The 26835-nt window shown below is 36.9% G+C and overlaps 1 protein-coding gene and 1 non-coding gene across 4 annotated transcripts in view; one reads left to right on the top strand and one right to left on the bottom strand.

The window, feature by feature from the left end:
• SGMS2 (sphingomyelin synthase 2) overlaps window positions 1–26835 on the bottom strand; it is a 90973-nt gene that overhangs the window by 37953 nt on the left and 26185 nt on the right. The window contains exon 2 of one of the 3 annotated variants that reach the window (XM_037990655.2): window positions 19800–19922. The gene's annotated coding sequence lies outside the window, so the exon portion shown is untranslated. The remainder of the gene's footprint in view (window positions 1–19799; window positions 19923–26835) is intronic. The other 2 variants (XM_037990657.2, XM_037990666.2) reach the window with 2 other exon arrangements.
• On the top strand, window positions 10162–10266 carry LOC119623998 (U6 spliceosomal RNA). The gene has a single exon (XR_005240094.1). It is a non-coding gene; the product is annotated as a U6 spliceosomal RNA (small nuclear RNA).

The following is a 26835-nucleotide window of genomic DNA, read 5'->3' as shown; positions in this document are numbered from 1 at the left end:
TGTCTCAAAAAAAAAAAAAAAAAAAAAAAAAAAAAAAAAGAAAGAGTGAGGCGGAAATTTGCGACTTTCCACCCCTTTCTGGACTTACTGCTAGTGAAATATGACACCCAGAATAAGCTGGGTTGAAGGCTTATCTTTGTGTTAAAATGTTTATCTACTTCAGCAGATGAACAAAAGAAGTCCCTATAATATAAACAGACATTTGCACTTTCAATAACCTAAACTATCATTTTACTAATTCACAAAAAATCTTTACAGGATAGATATGTGGTCACTAGAATCATTTCATACAAGATAGACACGTGGTCACGAGAATCATTTCATACAACTTGCATTACCTGTTCCATGTTTAATGGTCAAACAAAAACAGTCAGCACTTGTTTAGGTCAAACACCCTGGGGGCTTTATCAGTAAGGTGAAATATAACAGCCTAACTGAACAACAGTGATAATTATCTGCTTCTACATTCCTAGCTTTCATTATATACCCCAAAGATTTATATACCTAGAAACTGATTCTCTTAGGTTTTAATACCTTAGGGTTTAATTTACTCTGTAATAGGAGGCTGCATAGATCACCTATTGAAGTGAGAGGTGTTGAAAACCTTAAAAAAATCCCATTTAGTCATTTTTGTTTTGCTTTGTTTAGACAGGGTGTCTTTCTGACATCCAGGCTGCAGTAAACTCCTAGGCTCAAGGGATCCTCCTGCCACAGCCTCCCGAGTAGCTAGGACTGCAGGTGCACACCACCATGCCAGCTAATTTTTTAAATAATATTTTGTAGAAATATGGTCTTGTTATGTTGCCCAGGCTGGTCTCATACTCCTAGCCTCAAGTGATTCTCCCACCTCAGCCTCCTAAAATGCTGGGATTATGGGTGTGAGCCACCACAACCAGTCCCATTTAATAGTTTTAAAATAAGATATTTAAGACTGATATTGGAGTTAATATTTTCTCCTAAGAATAATGGCTAGTCCAGGGAAGAAAGAAAAGCAAAACCTGAGTCTAATAGTTTAACATTATATTCCCATAAACCACATAACATTCTCTAAATGAAACTAGAGATCTCCTTCTAAGTAAACAGATCACAGTCAAAGTCAACAGTATATCATCCTTGTCAACAACAAAAAATTTCCTATATTTGAAAGAATAATCTTGTTGCAGAAAAATCAGGATAAAAAATGAAATGAAAAAAAAGAATAGTTCCCTTAAAATAACTTTATAATTCTCTATTTTAATACAGCTCTTGTATTCCATGACCTTCAGATTATTTTAGAAATCCACATATTGATTGCTCCCTCTACCACATGGAGACCAGTGTACATATTTCATACTATTTCAAAAAAAAAAAGTTGCAAAGCCTAATAAAAACAGGTCACTGAAATGGGTATTTAAAAATGACTTCTTGAAACATTGCTTGCTGTTTACTAATGCGATGAAAGATATATTACCACTCTGTTTTGAGATTTAAGCAAAGTTACCTTTAAGCAAAAATCTATAGAAATGAGTTAGATAATCCTGCTCTGTATGGAGATAAAGGCAGAGACTTGAGGGAAACATTTAACCAGGTGCTGTGGCCAGTACATTTACAGCAGATGGCACGTGCCTAAGAACAGGAAGTTTACTCAATCCCTGTGCTGCTGCAGAAGTGGCACCTAGATACACTTCAATATCATTTCCTTATAGGAGTCTAACGTCTAGAATTAGACACTGATATTTATTTAAAATATAATGGGTTACTGGTTATCACATTTGTGCTTTGTGCTCTGTGCTAACAAAATGAGTTCAAGATATAGCTTAATACAGCCTGAGAGGTTTAGGGGCACATTTCTTAGAAGCAGGAATTGGGCACTGAAAAATTATTAAGGAGAAGGTTGGTTCTAGAATCTGTACCTTGAGCAGTTTAGTTCCAACACTTCTGCAATTTACCAAGTCTTAGTATAGGGTATTGTGGAGTGGGGACCATGACGGCTAGAAAGCTCCTAGTGTCCTGAAGTCCTATGCTTCAGTCCACCTGGGTTCTTCAAGATAAAGCAAGGTCTTCATTAAAAGGAAAGGAAAAAAGAGAAAGGGAGACAACACAGAAGACCTAGAAAGGACTGTAAACCCTCCATTTTTCATTCTCTTATGCCGACCACAAAAATGTTCCACAAATGAAGTAATAAACAATGTAGACCATTCACATACAGTCTATACTATTTTCTGCTTCCATTTAAAAATGCAACGCTGTTTTCTTTGTTAACTTTTAAGTTTAGGGATACAGGTGCAGGTTTGTTGCACAGGTCAATGCGTGTCATAGGGGTTTGTTGTACAGATTATTTCATCCCCCAGGTATTAAGCCCAGCATCCATCAGCTATTCTTCCTGATACTCTCCCTCCTCCCACCTTCACCCTTTGGTGGGTGGGCAGCAGTGTATTTTGTTTCCCTCTATGTGTCCATGTGTTCTCATTATTTAGCTCCCACTTATAAGTAAGAGCACATGGTAGTTGGTTTTCTGTTCCTGCATTAGTTTGCTAAGGATAATGGCCTCCAGCTCCATCCATGTCCCTGCACAGGACATGATCTCATTCTTTTTAATGGCTGCATAGTATTCCATGGTATACATGTACCACATTTTCTTTATCCAGTCTATCATCAATGGCCATTTAGGTTACTCCATGTCTTTGCTATTGTGAATAGGGCTGCAATGAACAGACATGTGCGTCTGTCTTTATAACAAAACGATTTATGCAGAGCTGTTTTTCCAGAGTTGCTTTTGCATGAGTGACTAAATAAGCCACTGCTTTCAAGTGTTTTGAAATTATAAAAAGGTATACCTTCTCTAAAGCTATTAAGGTTGTTGTAATAGGCTGTAGGTTCTCCTAGAATTTAAACCGTTATGTTGCTTTTAAATAAATAATTATCTCTCAAAAGCCCTTATTTGACCAGTGCTTCCAATCATAGGCTTCAGAGATTGGTTTCTGCAAATAACCTAATAATGATGATTTATGTTATTCAAATTTGGCTCTAGGAAGAGGGACCCAGATATCTTAACCCAACCCAACACTTCATTGAAGACATGAGGTAGAGACACAAAGAGAATAACCTTAGAGATGAAATGTACCTAAAAGATTAAAATCGTTAATCTAACAGAATGCCATTTAAACAATGTTAAGGGATGCAAGTGACAATGATTGATACTTAAAATATACCTATATTTATCTATTGAATTTTCATTTATTCTAATAAATCAAGGAAATGAAGAAACTGCCATAAAATGTAAATTTCCAACATTTTCACTAGAAAGTTTGTATACTTAAAAAAATCACTTGGAAATAAATTTGGTTTATTCATCATAGTACTTAAGTACTGTTTTAGATAATATTAGTGGCTTAGTATATGGATATTCAGAATGGCTACCAATAGACATAGTCTCCTAGGGAAAAATAAGGTTCTTTAGAACTAAATCCCTATGTTGTTAGCTCTAGAAGCAAATAAACTAATCCAATAACCTTTAGGGAATGACGCATTTCTCTCTTAAAACAGGCAGAACAGCTCACTCAAGACTTTCATTTCCATTTGTGACCAACTGTGCTGGTTCACAAAGTTGCAAAGCAAAGTTTCTAATAAACAAATGCGTCTTTTGTTGCCTACTCTACTGAAGTAATGCCCCCTGTACAGAGCTTGAACATTCCTCACAAAGCTTTGGTGGCTGTTGGCACAATAATGATCGTGGAGTGTCTATTTGTACACCATTAATTATGCTGTGATCCCTAGTGAACTGCCTGTTTTTCTTTTGCAAAAACCTAGAACACGGTATACAGCTCTTATTTTGTGTTTCTTTTAGATATATTATAATACAAGAAATTTAGTTCCAACATATCCAAGCTGTCCCTTCAGAAGGTGATCAGAAGAGAGAAATGAGTTTGGAAAAGAAAAGTAATAGGTGAACAAAAGTAAGAGTTTCTGCAACAAAGCCTTAAAAGAGAATAAAAATGTGGAAAAGTGAAGGTAGACACTGGAGCTGCATTTAAATAGTTCTTAGGAGCCCAGAGTAAGACATGTTCTGTAAAAGTAAAACTTACAGGGGGATCAACCCTTGTCATTAAAATCCTGAGTATCTGGATGAAAAACCAAACTGTGGTGGGAACTGTGGGCAGGTGCTCTTACACAGCGATGTGATATTAAAATTCTACAGACTGAACTGAAATATTTCTACTGTGGCAATCATAAATCGTATACAAAATCACAATTAAAACTAATTTAACATGTGAAAAAGTTAGATACTCTATCAGGAACAGTTCATTATTATATGTAAATAAACACAGCATAAGTATATAATAAATTTTAGATTAATAACATATACAATATAGTTATGATTATTTATATAATCAAGGCTTTCATTTGGGGCCTTGATGCTCATCTTCCTTTGCACATTGTCAGTTTTTCATTTTCATATTCTTTTCGTATCCCTCGTATATATGTGAAGTCAAATGATTTCAGGAATCTAAACCCTGAGAAAACATGGGGAACAGAGAATAACTTTTGCTGTGATATCTACTTCTGCAGTGAGTAGAGAAACAGAAGTAGAATATAAATCTGAGGTGAGCCAGAACTCATTTCTTTACTTCCTATTTGAAGCTGATTTCCCCTACACCTTCTCTGACAAATCACAGGCCAAAGAGTTCCTGTGACTAAATATCTCCCAATTACTAATAATATAGAACTTCCTACAGAATGTCTCACTGACAAATTAGCACACAAGCTTCTACCCTATTCTAATTCATGGATAAGGAACACTGCAAAGTTATTTTGAAACAAATCCCATTAAAATGTAATTTAAGCTATAATCAGAAAGGAGCATAAAAATTGCACTGAATTGCTGGTAGAATCATAAATTGGTACCATTCTTTTGAGAATATCTTTGTAAATATGTGATGAGCTTTAGAAATGCTTCTATCTTTTGACACAGTAATTCTACTACTGTTCAGATTTTGAAATTGCGGATAAGTGATTCTGGATCTGTAAGACTAAAAAACCAGAACCACACTGTCCAACAAAATGGGACTAGTTGCACTATAAATAAATGTATATTATATAAATAAAATTGTGTTATATAAATTACATAGTTACTGGAAGGGTGATACTACATGGAACATTTACTTCACTTTTTATCTTTTTTTTTTGCTTTGAAAAAATAAGCAGCATGTTTTAATTTTGCTGCCTAAAAAGACAAAGGTTGTTCTTATTTTTTTAAGAGAAGGGGTCTCACTCTGTCACCAAGGCTGGAGCGCAGTGGCACAATCATAGCTTACTGCAGCCTCTAACTCCTGGGCTCAAGCAATCCTCTTGCCTTAGCCTCCTGAGTAGCTGGTACTACAGGGTGCACAATACTATGCTTGGCTAAGATAATTATTCATTCAATAATATTTAGTGAGTGCCAACTATGTACTAGTCACTGTTCTAGGGATACAACAGTTTTAAAACAGTCACTTCCCTCATGGAGCTTGAATTCTGCTAATGTAAGACAACAGTAATTAAAGATTAAAAGTGCTACAAAGACAAAGCAGGATGGGACATTAAAGTAAGAGGGTGACTATTCAAATTAGGCTCACCAGACTTATGAGATAACACTCAATTTAAAATTTTAAATGAAAAACCATTGCCAGAAAAAAAATCAGTGCACCATCAAGTCAAAAGAACATCAGGAACATCTATGTTCCAACCTACTGAGATCCAATTACAGTAAATGCCCTCTAGAAACCTGTACTAATATAACTTTCTGAAACTAAAAAGATTCCTCTGAAAATGCTCCCATACTTACTCAATTATGGATTTTTGCCTTTGAGTTCTTTTCCATTTATAATAGATCAAAATAGCAAGTGTATAGTATTCTAATTACACTAGTCATAATGGACTTTTATTTAATTGATCATCCCAGTGCTGTTTTTTAAAATAAGTGTTTAATGCATATTAGGCTTTTTTAAAAAGGCTAAAGATGCAATATTATAAGCAGAGGAAGAATAAAAACAAAAGCATTATGTGGAGACATAAAAGTTAAAGCTATCAAATATCTAACAAGAATTCAGAATTTGACCTTCAGTGCGGACATTTTTCAATTTTATCTAAAGTAAATAGGATAGAAGCTACAGGTACAGAAAACTTTTAAAACTGTACCCTGGGTTGAATGAAAAACAGTGACCAAACTCAAGATATCAGTACTTGCCAGTTAAATATGCAGCAATTGTTAATACTATTGCTGATAGCCTAGAAGGTAAAGTAAATAAACAGCCAACAAAGACAGAATTATTTATGTCCTCCTGTTCTGTGCAGAATTGGGTCCTAAGGGCTAAGGAAGGCAGCAGAAGAGAAAGCTGGCTCCTGTCCTCAAGGCATTTTTGATTAGTAACTGCTTTTTCCCCCCTTCCCAAGCAGAAGTCACTTAAAAAGAACAATGAGAGATAAAAACTTTTACAAATTAGAAAACAGCCTGAAATAACATTTGAAGTTTAGTAAAACCGTATGCCAGGTAGATGTAAAAGTGAAAAGAAAATCAAATGACGGAAATAAAATGGGAAAAAGACTGGTTATATATAACTTAACGGGAATTTTTAAAACGTCTAGGGTATATAAAAACTGAAAATAAATGCAAAAAATTAGCCAGGTATGGCGGCGGGCGCCTGTAGTCCCAGCTACTTGGGAGGCTGAGGCAGGAGAATGGCGTGAACCCAGGAGGTGGAGCTTGCAGTGAGTCGAGATTGGCCACTGCACTCCAGCCTGGGCGACTGAGCGAGACTCCATCTCAAAAAACAAAAAAAAAAAAACAAAAACAAAAACAAACAAACAAACAAAACACTGAAAATAAAATCAGAAAGAAGTAAAACAGTCTCTCTGTTAATAGCCTTTTAAAATGCCAAGCTCCACCTATCAGCAGTGAATAGAAAATCAGCCAAGTAGTTATCCTATTTGGTTTGGCACTGGTCTATCCATGGGAGTGAACTATGATCAAAACTGTTTTCTAAAGGGTGAAATGGGCTTAGAAAAACACAGGATGATTAAAATCGCTGTCTCTAAACCTAAACATGATGCCAAGAGGTAGTCAGGAAACATTACAAACTCAATGTTCAATTAGCATTAGGAAGCTAAAAGATGTAATTTTATAGTTAATCTTATTTCCATTAAATCTAATTGTCATTGATGACCCTATATAAATAAAAGTGCTTGCCTATAATCACTTTAAATTGCTTTTTAAAATATAAACATGCTATCAAATATTTATATTTAAAAATATCAAAGAATTATACTTCTTTGCTTCCCATGAAACAAAGAAACAGCATAGAAAATGAGTTTTTGCTTTTATTGTTTCTAAAATTATCTCTTACACCATAATCTGCATCAGTAAGAATAGGACATTGGGAGCCCATTTCCAAAGCTTATACCAAACCAAACGAGACCAAAAATGACATTCTGGTTAATGTGCCTGGTTAAGATACCTTAGAGGCAATCTTAAAAATGGCAAAAGTGATTATGGGTTAATGGGGGGTATCTTTAAAGGAAAATAATGAATTCCATCTAAGAGTTCATAGCTCTAAGAAGAAACAAAAAGCAGATGCTTACAACTCATGTACCAAAACACACTTGCCATTTCCTTCCAGTCACACACCTCCTCTTCCATTTCTTATCACAGTAAACGGTACCACCATCCAATCAGGTCTTTGCAGTAAATAAATGTTAGCTATTATCCAACTTCAGACTCCCTCCCCTGCTCACCTGAAAATCACTCCAAATCCTGTCCATTTTAATCTCCCATCTATTTACCTCTGGCTCTTTTCACAGACATCTCTTACTTACAGAGGACAGACATAAGTCCAAAAAAATCAACAGCCACAACAAGTTTTAAATAGATTCAATCCATCCACTAAAAAGATACATACAAGATTATTTTGTAAATAAAAGGCTGATATAGTATTAGGAATGGCAGGCATTACTAGTACTTTTACAACTCGAGTACAAAGTAAAAGTATTAAGAGAAAATAGATAATAGAGAACAGCTCACTAAGAAAATATAAAAACATGGACATTCTTACACAAGGGAAAACTGACAGCTCCACAATCATGGTATTTAATGCAGCACTCCCTTCCTCTCTGCTTTTGTTCCTAATCTATTTCCTGCTTTACTGACCTCATTAAAGACCTTAAACGGCTCCCTATGACCCAAAAGTCCATTGCTTATTTTGACTTAAGAAAAAATTCATGATAGAAAATCTCAAACATAATGAAAGTAGAAAATACTACAGTGAACCCCATTAGCTATAACAATTATCACAGGAAATCTTTTTTTTAAAAATCTGTCCTCTACTCTGTATTTTTGGAAGCAATCTCAGAGACCATGTAATTTCATCTGTAAGACAGAGATTCTTTTTTCCCCAACATGACGCTAATGCCATTTTTACACCTAACAAAATTAACAGAATTTCCTTAAAAAACAAATACCTAGTCAGGTCACCTTTATTCAATTACTTATTCTCAAGACTGCTTTTTAGATGGTGGCATGTCCTTCTGACATCTACTGTTTCTTAGCATTGCTTACAAGGCTTTTCATAATCTGGCTTCTACCTTCACTTCTAGCCTCAATTTTTGAAACTAGTTTTTTTCCATTCCCTAAATCCTGCGCTTCCACCATATTTACTGAATTTCTGTTTATTTCACATGCAATATCCCCTCTTATCAAGCTTTATGTATAATTTTTTTAGCGGCCTAAACTTCTTCCCAACCCCATCCACTTGCTTACACACTTGCCTCTCATGCTACAAGTCTCAGCAGATGTCACATCCTCCAACAAACCTTTCCTGCTACAACTCCCTGGTATGTGCTACTGGACCTAGAAATGAACTTTCAAATACAGCACTTGCTACCCAGTTGGGTTACAAAACCCAGTGTCCCCTCTCCCCTAAATTCCCTTTTAAAAAGAAACACCAATTTATAACATTCTGCTTCTTAAGAAACCAACCTTCCCCTCTTGGGTGGTTTGTGCCCAACATGTTCATGGTATGGCTACTATTCTTTACGTCTACCTTTTGACCTATATTCATGCACGATTATACAAATCTCTTTAAAATAGTGTTCTGTAAGTGCAAATCAGACTTGTTCAAAGGCTGTCAATAGTAAGAAAATACACAAAATTACTTGAATGTAATATTCAATAATCATAAAGCTTTCACATGTGAAATATATCTGGATGTGATAAACACAGGTACAAAAAGGATAGTGGAAAAAGAAAATCCTAATTCCAAAATGGGGCTCCAGGATCCTGTGGTTACAGGAGCAGAAAAAGGCTTCATTTTATTCTGAAAATGACAGCTTTTTTTTTTTTTTTTCTGAGACAAAGTCTCACTCTGTCGCCCAGGCTGGAGTGCAGTGGCACGATCTCAGCTCACTACAACCTCCTTCTCCCAGGTTCAAAAAATTCTTGTGCCTCAGCCTCCCGAGTAGCTAGGATTATAGGCGTCCACCACAATGCTCAGCTAATTTTTGTATTTTTGGTAGAGACAGGGTTTTACCATGTTGGCCAGGCTGGTCTCAAACTCCCGACCTCAGGTGATCCACCCGCCTCGGCCTCCCAAAGTGCTGGGATTACAGGCAAGAGCCACCGCACCTGGTTGGCAGCAACTTTAAGAACAAGAATGCACTCATCAAGGGCATTATTGCTCTTCAACAGATAACGGCCTAAATACACACTTTCTTTGCAGAGGTTTTTACTGAAGTGCAATCAGAAACCTTAATTTGAAGATCAACTGTCAAAAAGAGTTTTCTAGGAAATGTTGGTTGACCACTTTGTGCAGCTTTCCTTACCTACAATAAAATCATGCAAAACTAAGTAAAAGTGAAAATGTCTCCAAGCCTTTAACAATCTAATTTATATTGCAAACCCAAGTGATTATTATATTGTGGCTTTGTTGTTATTTTAAGCTTTTATTTGGAAAAGTATTTAAAAATATACTCTTTAAACAATTTCATCAACATTGTGATCATGCAAAGCTAATTGGACTTTATCACTATCATGCTATATTCCTCTGCCAAAAATATATTTTTATTTCACTTCAACCACTAGATTGGAATATTTTCCAAGTGTTTAAAAATTTTGACCATGTATCCTATTAATGATTTAAATTTATATAGCCTGTGCTTGACTCGGCAGCACATACACTAAAATTGGAATGATACAGATATTAGCATGGCCCCCACACAAGGGTAATAACACAAATTTGTGAAGTGTTCCATGTAAAAAAATAAAAAATAAATGTATATAGCCTAGACTTAAGAATAAGAGCTATAGCTAACACTCAGAAGTACTTACTATTGCCCAAACACTATAGTTCTAAATGCTTTGGTTATCTTATTTAATCTTCCCCACAACTCTATGAGGTTAAATATTATTACCCATATTTTACAGATGAGCACAGAGATATTAAGTGAATTGCCCAAGGTCACCAGCTAGTAAGCAGTGAAACCAGCATTTGGTATTTTGGTAGCTCTGACTCGGCAGGCTGTTCTACCCCTCCTTGGGAAAAGCATCACAAATGAGCACACACCTTCAGGGTGAATTCTACAGCAAAGAAAAGGAAATGGGATAGCACAGCCCTGCTATGTCAGAAGAACCAACATCAAACATCAGTGGATTCTCATAGCAACATCTCTCCCGCTGCTTCCTCTTGACACACAGGAAAAATGTTCCAGAATCAACTGGGAAGACTGGCATTGCATTTATAAATGTAATTCCCAGGCTGGGTCAGTATCTCCTCCAACCTTTCCAATTACGTTCATTTCAGATATAGGGGACAGAAATGCTCCAGAAAAGAACTAGACCATACTTGGAGGAGGAGAGAAGGAGTAAACCCTTCATCTGTGTTGTGAACTATGTTGAGAGCAGTATATTACAGTACAGAGAGTCTTGGGGAGACCATGTGCATATGTCTTTAGGCCTCCATCTCCTTTCAACTTGAGGAGCTCTGCTTTTCTTTCTATGTTAGAAGGGTTGCCCAAAATCTCACCTGAAATATGGGTTCCATGGCTGAAGAAGTTTAAAAACTGATAGTGCCATGACAAAGCCCTGGATCAGAAGAGACCAGAATCTTTCTCTCAATTTGGCCACAAACAAGTCATGATTAATCCTGGGTCAGTAATTTGCAATCTTGGGTTGTAGTTTTCTCAGTGTAACACCATTACTTTACAGATTTCTACGACTCTTGGCCATATAAAAATATATCATTATATAAAAAGAAAGAGAAATAAAAGATATGTTAGTGACCTCACCAAAGAAAGTTTAAAAAGGTAAATAAAAATCCCATGTCTCACAGAAAGAAAAGAAGTAGGGTAAGGTAATTTACTGATAAAGAATATACTAACCATCATATGATCTAGTGCTCAGAACACCACCATGAGATTGGTCCCATCATATAAGAAATCAATATTTCTCAAACACTTTTTTTTTTTTTTTTTTTTTTTTTTTTGAGACAGAGCTTCACTCTTGTTGCCCAGGTTGGAGTGCAATGGCTTGATCTCAGCTCACTGCAACCTCCGCTTCTCAGGTTCAAGTGATTCTCCTGCCTCAGCTTCCTGAGTAGCTAGGATTACAGGTGCATACCACCACGCCCGGTTAATTTTTCTGTTTTTAATAGAGACAGGGTTTTGCCGTGTTAGCCAGGCTGGTCTCCAACTCCTAACCTCAGGTGATCCACCTGCCTCGGCCTCCCAAAGTGCTGGGATTACAGGTGTGAGCCACCATGCCCAGCCAAGAGTCTTTTTTTAACTTGGTATTTTTATTTAGCTTGATGCAGATAATTTGTGGATAACATATCCATATGAATTTACTATTAATAAATAACAAAAGTTTATTCAATAACCATGGCCCCTACAACATGCCCTTGCTAATCTCAGAAGCAAATTAAACACAGGTCAAGTGTACATTGTAACATCTTAGAATCCGAAAATCCAGGTTCTAACCTGACTCTGCCACTTGATGAGAATTAATGCAATCTCCCAGGTTCTTAGTTTCTTCTGTCCTACCCCTATCACATTCTCAAATAAGGGGCTATGCTAAATGATTGGCCATTGGCATATCATAGTTGATCTTATACTTTTATTTCTTGTGGCAATCACACAGTTAGAATAAGCCACATGAAAAGGAAAATACATTCATAGAAGAATCACCCATTAGGTTCTAGTCACTACTTAAAGCATCTGAATGGAACAAGAGGAGACTATGGGGGTGCAGGGGAGGCTTCCACCAGGACTGAAACCAATTAAATAAGATCTTAATGAAGAGAGCTCCTGATTCAGGTTTATTAGAGAAGAAATAAGGCATTAAAGAGAATGAAAATAATTTTATAAAGTTGTAGGTAAAGGTCATATTCTCTAGAACAAGAGACGTTAATTAGAAGGTAAACAATGGAAAAGTTATTGGGTGAGCTCAGAGGCCAACAGGAAAGAATAAAGTATTATGCTTTATAATGCTAACTGACCATTATACAGATGCAGATTCAAAATTAGGAAATAATATAATAACAATTAGTATAAACTGGTTAGTATTTATAAATAGTTGGTGCTTTAAAAGTCCTTTTCCAAAATACCTAAAATTGAAATATAATAGTAACCCAAGTAATCTGAAATTGCATATTTTGATTTAAAGTTGGACTATAAATTCCATTAGCATTCATGTTTAAAGGTAGACAATTTACAGTATTAAGCTAGATGAGACCTCTATTGTAACAGATTAGCAATCCCAGATTGTATATTTTGTTCTGGGTTGCAGACTATTCCAGTTTTAACATCATACATGACATACACTCCTAAGCCAGATAGCTTTGAGAAAGCAGCTGATTATGTCTTAGAATTTTGTTAATTAAAACTATAAATTCCTATCTCAAATGCTTTTTGGAACAAACAAATGTAAACAACATGAATTCTATCGAAGCTTTTTTATTTGAATCACTTGAGACATTATTTATGGCTGCTTTTGAAAATGTTATGTTTGTTCAGTGATATTTTACGAATAATGTTAATACAGTTTTCCACCAAGTAACATAAAGATATCTGATGAAAGATGGAGAATCTAAATTCACGTAAATTGTAATAAAATAGAAACACCTCTGGGCTCTTTATAAAATAAACCAAACTTAAATGCATTTTCCCCAAACCAACATACACTTACAGAAAGTTATTCAAGGCATAAGACTGCATATAAAACAGGGATTCTACCTTCAACATTAAATTCAGTGAAGCACTTTATATATTGTGACTTCAAGGAAAGCTGGGAAATGTTATAGTTGAACGGGCTTTCTCCTTTACTTTTTATAGAGATTGAAAAGTTAACCTTAAGTCAGGAGGCCATTATGTTGGCAATAAATAAATCATTATATGTTATACACCTTATTATATACAATTTTTGTCAATTAAAAACACATATTTTAGGCCGGGCGCGGTTGCTCAAGCCTGTAATCCCAGCGTTTTGGGAGGCCGAGATGGGCGGATCACAAGGTCAGGAGATCAAGACCATCCTGGCTAATATGGTGAAACCCCGTCTCTACTAAAAAATACAAAAAACTAGCCGGGTGTGGTCGCAGGTGCCTATAGTCCCAGCTACTCAGGAGGCTGAGGCAGGAGAATGGCATAAACCTGGGAGGCGGAGCTTGCAATGAGCTGAGATCCGGCCACTCAGCCACTGCACTCCAGCCTGGGCAACAGAGTGAGACTCCATCTCCAAAAAAAAAAAAAAAAAAAAAAAAAAACAAACAACAACAACAAAACACATATTTTAAAAGAAATCTTTATGGCTATTGAATAAAACATCACGTACTTATGTTGTACAACTGACCAGAGTTTCTACCTAATTCAAATTAACTATTATGACTGGCTTTTGAGGCAACCCTGAGAGTCACTCACCAATCCTTTTCATCCCTTTGACTTTCAGGCCAACTACTTCCTTGGGAAACACCACCATCTCTCAGTCAGCAAAGACAGAACCAGAGAGAGAGACTGCAAGTTCAGGAAGAAAGGTTCCAACTACTTTTACTCTCTGTTGCATCTCCTAATGTCATCACTTTCTCAGAGCAGGGTTTAGTCACTACTACAAAACACTGCTCAGGAACTGCAGAGCCACTAGCCTGGCATGTGGTGACACATTCCCAACACAATTCTCTAACATTCTGATTTCCTTTCCAAAAATAAATTCAAACAAAATTAGAACTCTTAAAGATCAGATTGAGATTGAATGTCATTGGCTTTCTCCCCATACCTATGATCCTACACATCTCTTCAGCCCAGCACAGGGTTTTAAAGCTCACTGCTTACACAGGGCTATCTCCTCTGCTGGTTATGAGCTGCAAGGACAGAGTCCATGTCCTGTTTGTGTTGGTGTTCCTGGCCACTAGCCAAGAACTTGCAGCCCAGCCCTAGAATAGCAGCTGAATGAATGTGGCAGCCCACACACTCAAAGACACCAGAATTATCTTACTCTTTCCCAGAGAGCTTCAGGTACCTTTCTTTTCCTAAATGAGTCACTAATGTGTCTGTATAATTATGGTTTCCATATGTGACGCAGAGCCCCAAAATTTCATGTTACTGTGGTTTACTTTCTGTGATTGCATTTTTATTATAAAATAACTTGTATAAAAAGGGGGATATAATGGGAGGGAAAAACAGTAAAGCAAAAATCCATATCTAGCTTCAGAGCATTACATATCCACTGGAAACCCTAAAGCAATGCTCCATGAGCGCACGGCCTTTCCACTGCATAGCCCTGAGGTCATTTTTTGATACATAATTCTCAAACTATGTAGTGCTGAAAGACCTTCAAGAGATTCCTTAAATGATTTATGGTTAAAATTTCTATGATTGCAGTCCTGGAAATCATAAAAGAATAAATACATCCTTGGAAAAGACCTCACTTCTCTTTTTCTTCATTTCTTCACAATTCAGCCCCCACCTCTCAAGGAGCTATGTAAAGCATGGCGGGCAAGCTAATGCATTCCCAGAGTTTATGACAGATACTAGTTCTAGTGTTTCCCAAATACTAACATTAATACACACAACTACTATATGGGGTACAATCGCCCCTATCTGAGGTATGAGAAGTTAGAAATCTAACAAGTGACAGAGGTAGGATTTGAATGCATCTGAGTCCAGGCTCCTGGATAACTATGCTATGTTGTGATTTTCTGGGATCTTGGGCTATTTTTACAATTAGAGATGTGACCTAAGGGCAATGGATTTCCATCCTGGTGAGTTCTTTTGGGGAGAGACTGCACTTCTCCCAGCCCTGTTCCCAACCCTTCCTCCTCATAGTTACCACGTAGGAACAAGCAAACTATCCATGTTTGCCCAGTAAGGTGGCATTCTTTCAAACATTAGCTGGCCCCACCTTATAACACACAGGCTAGAAGCTCTAGGTCACTTGACCTCAAAGCACGTGCAAATGTTTATCAGACTACCCAGTGACTTATAGAGGAGGCATTTCCTGGAAACATCGTGGTTAGACATTTCATTCAGTGAGGTGTTCAGAGCATCTGAATCACTCTTGTTGCCTAGTAACTTGTCTGTGTTTGGCAGGATGAAGACAACTCAGGCACAGGTACAGTCAGACACAAGGCAGGTATCTATTCGCACAACATCCTCCCAACACTAGACTGCTTAGTGCTTAAACTTGACACTGTTCTTTCCACTTTCTCACTGTTGTTAGAGGCCCCTTCAGTCATTCTCTTTAAGTCAGGAGTATTCAAAAGGCACTATGCTGTACAGAGAATCAACAGATTCTTTGTAGCTGAAATATAGGCTACTCTTTTTCCTATAGAGTTTTGAAAAAAAACTTTTAAGACAAAGCTAATTACAGGGTTCTTACGTATAAAAGGGAAAGGAGTTACATGGTATCATGGAAATTACTTATCATCCCTAAAAGAATTAGTTCTCCCACATATTCACATATCTGTCCCTTTTTTTGATAACAAGAATTGATTACCGCAATATAAGTAGCTTCAGAATCAAGGACGTTCACCCTCCAATACCGTCATGAATACAAATATATAGCAAAGCTGGCTAAAGTCACCTTACTAACCTTCATCTTCAAATTTAAGTTAGCATGTGTGCCTGGGTTACTCTAAGAGCCAAAAGTCTAGAACGAAACACTCTGGGCTTGCATTCCATTATACATTCTCTGACAGTTATGGCTTTTCCTCTATTATTTTATGTCTCCGCTACTTTCCCAGTCATTTCTATGCGTTAAATATTCAGAGGAGGAAAAGTGGTTTTAAAAAAGCTGCCCCGCCACCGCCCCAATACTGGGGTTTCTGTTGTTCTTTCGTTTTTGCTCTTCTTGTCAGAGGACATGCCTGCTATAGAAACAAGAAAATAAGATGTAAGGGTATGTTTAAATGTTACTCCTAATCTTAGTGGAAAAGTCCTGAGTTCTAGGTTTATTTAATGTTTATGGACAGGAGGACACAAAAATTGTTTAGAAAATTTTATTTTTTCTTCCTTTCATCCAATAATATTCATCCTAACCTTGGGGTTTCAGTATGCCTGATATTCATAAGAACTATTAAAAATCAAATAGATATGAATTACTTCACTTTAACAACTATAAAATGGGTATGAGTTTACTTAGCAAAGGTTTTCAACTTAAGTATATGTTAATCCTTTATCTCCTCCAAAATATTTTTCTTTTTGAAAGGCATATTTAAGGAAAAAAATCTTTCCATATTAAAAAATTCTTGAATTCCACCAGACAAAGTCCAGAACAGACTTAAGAAAAGAATACTCTCATTATCTAGAACTGGCTGACTGTAGACTGCAATTACTAGTGGCAAGAAATAAGGGGGTTGAATCACTCTCCAAAATATTTCCAAGTCCTTAACCATGTCTCTCAAGCAGGTTTTCCCACTCTGGGGTTCGTAGTTGATAGGTGGACCTCCTGAAGCCCTGTGAAATGTTTTGGCTCATGCACATAACCGGAAATACAAAGCTTTCTATTCTTCAGACTCTCAAAATCGAGTCTAGGACTTGGGAAATCAAATTGCCAGCAGATAACTGAGGATTTAACCTCATGAATTTGTTGCTGACTACCTGCTTAATATAAATTTCAGTAAAAGAAGAATGTTTGTTTCCATGCTGTAACTGAAGATTTCTAATAATTAAAGAGCAGTAGAGCCCCATCTATGACAGCAAGCCAGTTTACTGCATTTATATAACCTGAGAGCTAAATTACCACTAATTGTCTCATCTTTTGAAAATGTATTTAAGCTTCATTAGACACGTGAATGTCTGTTATGGCCAGGTGAAGGAGACTGACCTAGTCCCTGGCCTCACAAAGCTTGCAGTCTAGTTGGAGAAACAAACAAATCATTATCACACAGGGAAATAAATGTTTAGATAATTGAAAGTTCAAGATGCTATAAGAACACATTGCCAAGGCACCCAACCCGGTCTGGCATTTAAGCTATGAGAATTGGCAAAATATCCAGACGCGGATGATAGCAGGTACTCTCACAGGTTTCTAGTAGACATGTAGTAAGAAAACCTTGTCCAGGCGTGGTGGCTCATGCCTGCAATCCCAGCACTTTGGGAGGCCAAGGCAGGCGGATCATCTGAGGTCAGGAGTTCAAACCAGCCCGGCCAAGATGGCGAAACCCCATCTTTACTAAAAATACAAAAATTAGCTGGGCGCAGTGGTGGGTGCCTGTAATCCTAGCTATTTGGGAGGCTGAGGCAGGAGAATTGCTTAAACCCAGAAGGCAGAGATTGTAGTGAGCTGAGATTGTGCCACTGTACTCCAGCCTAGGTAACAGAGAGAGGCTCCGCCTCAAAAAAAAAAGAAAAGAAAACCTTCCTCTCAGAGAGGCAATTTAATGATATCTATTAAAATTACACATATACCTTATGACCTGCAATTCTACTTTACAAGTTTATATAGATATATTGCCTACATGCAAAATAACCTACATACAGTTACTTACTGTAGTATTGTTTAAGAGCAAACAGTTGGCCACAACCCGAATGTTGTACATCAATAGATCGCTATTTTAACTGTGGAACATCCATAAATGGACTCTGTTATTCTGTAACTGCTTTAAAACAAGAATGAGGAAAGTGTCTTAGTACTCGCTTATTAAATCCTCCTCCATATATTGTAAGGAAAAAAAGCATACATTGCAGAGAAATATAGTATGCTATCTTTTATGTTATGAAGGGGGCAAATAGGAATATTCCTATTTGCTGCTTTATGCATAAAGAAATTCGAAGGATGCATTAGACATTGACAGAGGCTGAGAGGATGGTGGAGGCAGAATTTGGGCAGACTGAATGCGAAATGTACGAAAATGGTACACTTAAAAAGTAATCCTTACATCAAGTGTGTGGGACATTGAAAAGGAAAAAAAAAACAAAACAGTAATCCTTTATTTTTCAAGCCCAAGTTATATCAACCTAGCACATTTTTTTTTTTTTGGTTTATTATTTTAACACACTTCTAAAATTCTGCAGTGATTAAATTAGAACATAAGACTGCTTTATTTTCCAAATCAGGGTTCCACTCTCTCCTTTCCTGCCTGTGTCCATCTGCCATCCTGAAGGGGGTTTCCCCGGAATACCTGAGAGTGAGGCGAGTCCTCCGTGTCTCCCTGCTCTGGTTTGTTGACTGAGGATATTCAAGATATTTTTTAAAGCTCATGAAAGAATTTTGTTTTGTTCACTGCCTCATTTGCAACACTGAAAAGAATGCCTGGCACACAGAAAGCGTTCAGTAAGTATTTGTTGAATAAATGAATTCTTTTCTTCACTCAGCTTCAATGAGACAGACACCATCACCAGACAAAGGGAAAGATATCAAAACGGTGTCAAATATTTAGAAATAGCTGCCATTCCTAGTACCAGCGCAAAATAGGCATTCTAACCTTAGCAACATTCCTAGAATTATTGTGAACTTCACAGAAGACAAATAATGTTATAGAATACTGTGCTCAATAATACTAACTACTCACAAATATTTATTTTAAATAATTTGGGATTACACAGCCCTGGTGTCTATCTTGGGGTAAAAATCTTTTTAGGCAAACACCGCACTAAACAGCAATGATAAAAAGTAAAAAAAAACCAAAACAGCTATCATCAGGGTCAAATGAACCCTAGTCTTAAGGTGCCCAGAGATATCGCAAGAAAAGAGAAAATCTTTTGTACCGACAAATGCAACTATTTTTATTTTCAATAATAAAATTGTACTTGAAATAAAATTCAAAGTACTCTAGGCAGTGAATTGAGTTGTACTGCTTCAACCACAGCAAGCAAAACCTCTTCCTCCTCAGTGGGCATAGAATGGGTATAACTACCACAGCTCTTTAATTTTGGTTTAGATAACTACAAAAAACAGAATAACTTTGCTAGTAATTTCAGTACTGTTGCTAAAAGGTGCATGGCTGGCTGATATTTCTTTGAAGATTTTCTGTTTTCTTAAGGCATGGTTGAGAGAGTTGATTGAGTGCTCTCTTCTGGCAGTAATGCAAACAGGTTAGGAAGTTTTGGGGTTACCTCTATTTCTCTGGCTGTCATTTAAAACGGCAGTCCAAGACTGAGAAAACATCCATTCACCTGAAAGAGCTTGAAATTTAAGACTCTCCTGAGGATAAAATTAAAATTCTCAGAGTTAAGACATTTATGAAATGTCTTAACCAGAGAAGGGAAGATAGCAGCAAAGCTGCAGGATAACTGACAGACAGCCAACCTTCAGATGATGCAAGTTAGACTCATGCTATAGCAGCAGGAAGCACCAAACCTACCAAACCTACTGTTTCCAGATGGTAGCACAGTAATTCCCACCTTGGTCCTTGCAGCAGTCAACACTCCTAGTCTCTGGCAGATCCTTTTGGAGCAGAGTGTTATAGGGCCACAGGATGACAGCTCTAGGGGAAGAAAAAGTCAGAGATTAAATGAGAATGAGGCTTTGATGCTATGTTTTGCTAGTTTTCTGGGGGAGGAGGTGAAATGAAGAGCCCTCTGATGCTACCCTCCTAGAGCTCTCCAATACTGACCCTCCAGGAGATTTGCCAGGAAAACACTGGCTCTGACAGGTACTGACATTTCAGGACAAGAAGAACAACTCAGCCATTCATTCCACTAATATTTACCACCTGCCAGCCCCTATTTAAAGTTGGAGTAGCGCAGGCAGGCAGATTCCCTTCCCTCCTGATGTTCATGTTCTAACACAGGAACACACAGATAAACAAGACCAGTCAATGCTCAAAAAAGTCAGAGTCAGGGCAAGGCTGGTGTGGTTGATGTAGAGCAAGCGGTCAGGGAAGCCTTTCTGAGGAGATATTTAAGACTTAATAAGGGTTGAGGATGGGGCGGGGGCAGCTGCAAAAGAAGAGTAAGCCAGGCAGAGGGAGCGGCTCATCCAGAGGCCCTGAGGCAGGAATGAGCCAGGAAGGTTTAAAAAGAACAGAAAGGCAAGCACGGCTAGAGTATTGTGAATTAGGCATAGAGAAGGGAAGAAGAGTACAGAGGGCTTTATAGGACAGTAGAAGGACTATGTACATAAAGGGCAAACTAAGTGTCACAGAAACTTAGGTTGATGTGCTGTGCATAATCTGCCACCTACTAAATGGTAGAAGATTTGCTTTGAAATACATACAGTTGCTGCAGTCTTTCAATGGATTTTTAAGTAGCTGAAATTTGCCCTGTGGATGGAAGCAAAATATAGGCCACTGCCAGAGGTCTGCAGTTCATAGAACCACAATATGAATATCCAAAGAATACAGCCTGAGACTACCCAACAGTGCATATATGTATATGATTTGGTAGCGCGCATATATATATATATATATGTGTATATATATATATATATATATCTTTTAACTACCTAACAAATTTCATTAAAATCTGTGTTTAACAACTGCAGGATGTACACTCATCTGCAACCAGAAATTGATTTTTAGTTGAGATCCCATCTTAATAAAAAATACTCAACTCTTGGAAGAAACTCAAGAACAAATGTGTCACTCTTAGGTATATACTCAAGAAAAATGAAAACACCAGTCCAAGCAAAAACTGTACACAAATATTCATAACAGCATTATTCATAATGGCCCCAAAGTGGAAACAACCCAAATGTCCATCAACTATTAAATGGATAAATAAAATGTGGCAAACCCATATAATATTACTGAGCAATGGAAAAGAATAAAGTAGTGATACACACTATAGCATGAATGAATCCTGACAACATTATTCTAAGTGAAAGAAACCAGTCACAAAGACCACATGTTATATGATCCCATTTACATGAAATGTGCAGAATAGGCAAATCCATAAAGACAGATTTGTGGTTGCCAAGGGCTGGGGGACGAAGAGAAGGGAAAGTGAATGCTAATGGGTATAGGGTTTCTTTTTGGAGTGTTGTAAATATTCTAGAATTAAATAGTGGGGTTGGTTGCACAACTCTGAATATACCAAAAACTACTGATTTGTACAATTTGAAAAGGCCAGTTTTATGGTATGTGAATTATATCTCAGCAAAACTGTTGTAAAAATAGAAGAACAAAAGAATATCTGAAATGCTGTGAACAGATGAAATAAACTTCAAGTGGCCCAAAATGCTATATTCCAGTAAACATTACTAGACCCCATTAAAAGGGATAAGCAGTTTACACTTAAGATACTGTATACTACACTCCCTGTGGGACATGTTTATCCCTCTGGAAAGATCACCTGATCCTTGGAGGATGTTTTCTTGTTTCACTTGGAACCTTTCTCCAGTTATTACCCTCTCTCGACTCCACCTACCATCCCCATTCACTCCATGCAAATGAAATTAAAGCAGATAGTTGCTTTTGTGCTCTAACTCAAGTCTGTGGACAATTACAATTGTTTAGAGCATGGTATTAATGATATTTCTAATATGGTCAGCTTATAGATTTTATTCAGTTACACAGCCAAACCTAGCACTTTTCATCTAGTCAAGCTGAAAATGTGTGGTCTTGTCAAAAAGGAGAATGGGCAAAAGGGTAGATACTGGAATGCAAAACAAATTCAAGCTTACTACTCTATAATCCCTTTCTGTATACATCTTAACATGGTGTTACATTAAGACTACATTCATTTTAAATAGTATCTTATAAGTTCATGATTTATTTTAAAGTATATGTAGAATATATAATTTCACAAAGGAATAAAGTAAATTATATAACAGCAAAATACTACTGTGAGACGATTAATGTAGAATCAGAGAGGCAGAGAGAGGTTCTTGATCACAAGGTGTAGTGGAAGAGGGAACACTATCTCCTGGGACTGAATATTGTTCTACCTGCTCCCGGTAGCGAATCACTGCAGAGGCAGCAAAGCTTGATGTTTATGAACAAGGATTCTGAAGGCCGACTCCACACTTAGCATGACTTCACGATTAAGTATTGTGGCTCCAGGCATGATACTTAATGTCTCTGAGACTTAGTTCCCTCATCTATAAATAGTACTAACTTAACAAGGTCCTTAAAAGGATCAAAGGTTATATAAAAACAAATAATAGATCTAAAGGGACAGACAGATTGCAATACAATAATAGTAGAGGACTTCACCCCACTTTTGGCAATGGACAGATCATCCATGCAGAAAATCGGTAGAAAAACATTGGAATCAAACTATACTCTAGACCAAATAGACTTATAACAGACATTTACACAACATTTCACCCAACAGCTATAGAATACACATTCTTCTCAGCAGCACATGGAACATTCTCGAGAACAGACCATATCTTAGGCCACAAAACAAGTCTCCACAAATTCAAAAAAGTCACTATCAAATCAAAGCATCTTTTCTGAATCCAATGGAATAAAACTAAAAATCAATAACAAGAAGAACTTTGGAAACTGTGCAAATGTATGGAAATTAAACAACATGCTCCTGAACAATCAATGAAGAAATTAAGAAGGAAATTTAAACATTTCTCGAAATAAATGAAAACAGAAACACAACATATCAGAACCTATCAGATATAGCAAAAGCAGTACTGAGGAAATCTTATAGCACCATACGCCCACATCGAAAACATAGAAAGACTCCAAATAAATAACCTAATGGTGTACCTCAAGGAACCAAAAAAGAACAAATCCAAAACTAGTAGAAGGAAATAATAAAGATCAAAGCAGAAATAAATGGAGAAAAAAGAATCGAAGGAGTTAATACCAATAAAGAGATCAGAAAGAGCACCTGGTATATAATAAGCATTAGATGTATTTGTTAAATGATTAAAATAGAGTATACTAGTTAAGTCTTGCAAAATGACTAAAACTGTGCTGCATATTTGGCTCTCAACTCCTTTGTAGCTACAGGGGAAGAAATTTTCCAAACTCAGAGAGAGAAAATGCATGTATCTCCATATGTGTTAGGAGGAAGGCAAGTGGGAACCATATTTTGTTCCTCAGGAGAAAAAAGAAAGCATCTGACACTTAGCTTTAATATGGCCTATAAACAAGAGGCAATGAGCAATACTGCAGACCAGGGAAGACCACCATATGATGTCACTTGATAGTTTTTCACTGTGTTTCTCAATAAATCCCAAGGCATAACTCTCTAGAATTTCTGTAGTAGGAAGACAAGGCAATGTGATACAAATATACAACTCTGATGGTCGGCTCACAACTGCACCAGAAATCTCCAATCCATCTTTTACTTCCATTTCCCTCTGCCATGCTTCTGATAACCAGAGCTAAGGAGGAGACAGTTCCAGATCTCTGAAACCAATTCTCCAACATTAGGAGATGGCCAAAATACAGCCACATAAAAACACTAAGTAACCTGATGCATTGAAAAGCAACTCCCCCTAGAAGCATGTTTTTAAGTTTAATGGACTTCAGAGTCATTGTCTGGCTAAAGAACAGCTATAATCATCTCAGGGGATTAAAGAACTTGGAAGAATATTCCTATTAGTCATAGTCATTTCAGGCTCCAACTAACAGTTAAACACAGAACTTTCATGAATTACAAAAGCTATTATGCTTAAGCCATGTTTTACTGTAAATTGGACAGTAGATAACTTTTCTTTAAATGATTAGTATACGGTGCAAATCTTAGCTAGAAAACGACCTGTGTTTCTTCAGATGGTCCCATATTGTACATGGAAGACATGATAAAGTTGAATTTCCACAGCTATTACACAGTCCTGTGACTAAGCTGATGTCCCAGTGATTTATCAGCCTTTTTCACTCCATCTGGCAAAGTATGTTGTTCTTAAGGCTAATTATTTTAATGTTTTCTTCAGACAAAAATGGTACTAATCTTATAGTGGTTAATGAACTATAGCAATGTATTTTCATTTGCATACCTAGGGAGTATTGCTAAAGAGAGTAGAAAATAGATTAATTCCCTTGCGGTTCATGTACACTAAATGTAGCATTCTGTAAGGAAGGACAGCAAGAGATGGCATTTATAACTAACTCCTGTGCGTTCTTGGAGAAGCCTTTTTTGACCCTCCCAGACCGCATTTGGTTTCCTTTCCCTTGCTCCACGCTACTCTCTGCTTTTTCTCTGACATAACAGCTTGCTAACTGTAACTTTGGTCAATTATTTGTAGAGATTTACTTGTCTCTTTCCAGTCAGACTGCAAGCTCTGTGAGGGAAGGGATCACATGTGTCAGATTCTCTGCTGTCTTTCTGGCACAGAATTGAGGGTTATAAATATTTGTTCACTGACTAACTCCCACTTTATAAGATAAGCTGTGTTCCTAAAGAATCACATGTCAGTTCCTCTCAAGAAAAGGAAGTCAATGAAGTAATCTTATAAGGGGAGTAAGGAGAGGGAGTAAGCCCCACTAATACCATTTAATATCATGAAACAGTGACCCACAAGTTTGAACTCTGAAAACTGCAGAAGCAGAGTCCATGGATATGGCTATGGCAGATGTGACTGAGGTGGGGGAGAAAAGGAGTGGGGAGGAATGACCCACTAATTTAGATGGGTGCTTTCAGACTGAAAGTTTGTTATAAGAGCTCAAATAGTGTTTTCTAATTATAGACTGTTAAATTTAAAATACATTGAAAGGCCACTCTGTACTTCTCTCTGCCCAATGCAGACTGAATTAAAATATCCAAGAAACAGCACTTTTTTCTAAGCCCAGAAACGCTGACACACCTATTAAAAAGTTCTGTCTCATAAGGACTGCTTTCTACAGTTTCTGTTAGGTCTTCCATGGCTCAGACAATTGGCAATCTTGTTCTTTCTTTCATGACACAAAGTTGTTATATCCAAACAATTAACCTCCTAAGGTTAAAGTCATGAGCAATGACAAGAAGGTCATATGGTATCATAACAGTGAAAATTAAATAATTTTAAACAAATGCCTTCAAACCTTCTGCAATAAAAGAAAATAAACTCTTACACTTTAACATTTAAAGTGAGAAAGTGTTTAACCTTACTAGTGAGCAAAGAAACTCAAAGAAGTGAGATAGCATTTTTCTACATATTAAATTAGCTCTTTAAAATACCAACATAAAATTATTAAGCTGTTCTCCAGGGCTATTGTAAAATATATTTCTTATATTCTATAAACCTCCTAAGAATGTGAACAAAGATTTAGCTCTGAGCATATTAACCATGACATTGCTGATAACAGTAAAAAAAAAAAAAAAAAAAAATGAGAAACAAGTGTCCAATAATAAGGGACTGTTAAAAACAACATGGTGGGTAGATACAATAGAAGAATGAAATGCTCCTATCACAGTTAGTGGGGAATGACAAGAGGTTCATTATATATTCATGGGTACAAAACAATGATATGTGTATGATCCTATTTCTCCTGTTTTTACAAGTTGCATGTGTAAACATAAACGTGACTAGAAAGACAATGCAAAATGCTAACAGATAATAGATTTCTAGATGACTTAAATTTTTCTTTTGTTTATCCAGGCATAACATTTCCTAAAATAAACATGAGTTGCTATTATAATTAGAAAGTTAAAGAGAAAAGATGACATGATAACTCCCAAAACACATTTCCAAATAGCTACCATAGTCACATTCTCTTTTAAAAAATTATTATGACTTGGGAGGCTGAGGTGGGTGGATCACAAGGTCACGAGATCGAGACCATCCTGGCTAACACGGTGAAACCCCCGTCTACTAAAAATATGAAAAAAAATTAGCTGGGTGTGGTGGCAGACACCTATAGTCCTAGCTCCTCGGGAGGCTGAGGCAGGAGAATGGCGTGAACTTGGGAGGCGGAGCTTGCAGCAAGCCGAGATCGCGCCACTGCACTCCAGCCTGGGTGACAAAGCGAGACTCCATCTCAAAAAAAAAAAAAAAAAAAATTATGACAAGCACATTGTTTCATATCATTATGCTCTGGGGATAAAAACGGTACACCTCATTTTTCATTTTGGTCAGTTTGTGTGTGGGGCAAGCAAATAAAGACATTCAGTCTGGAATCTTAAAAGTTTTCCTTTTAGCAAGATGCCATTTGTGGTGATGTACCACCAAGTAGCAAAGAGGTCAGCCTCTCCAGTTAAATATAGCCTAATTACATAGTTGATAAAAATAAAGGAAAATGTACATATTTACTATGATTACTACTCATGCTCAAAGAAAATCCTGTCTTTGAAATAGAAATGAAACCAAAAGTAAAAATAAAACAAGAAACTTAATTCATAAATGTGAATTAAGATAGAAGCAAATTTGGGAGGGGGTTATTATAGAGAAGCTGCCCTCTGCTCAGGGAGACAGGACATTTGCTGGGAGGCAGAAAAACTCACCAGGATATACAGAAGTGTTATTATCAAAACTGTAAGGATCCTGTAGAATATACACCTGAGTAGGTTAACAGA

The sequence above is a fragment of the Chlorocebus sabaeus genome, chromosome 7 (genome assembly GCF_047675955.1).
Source record: "Chlorocebus sabaeus isolate Y175 chromosome 7, mChlSab1.0.hap1, whole genome shotgun sequence".
Taxonomy (NCBI): Eukaryota; Metazoa; Chordata; class Mammalia; order Primates; family Cercopithecidae; genus Chlorocebus; species Chlorocebus sabaeus.
This window is presented reverse-complemented; position numbering and strand designations above follow the sequence as displayed.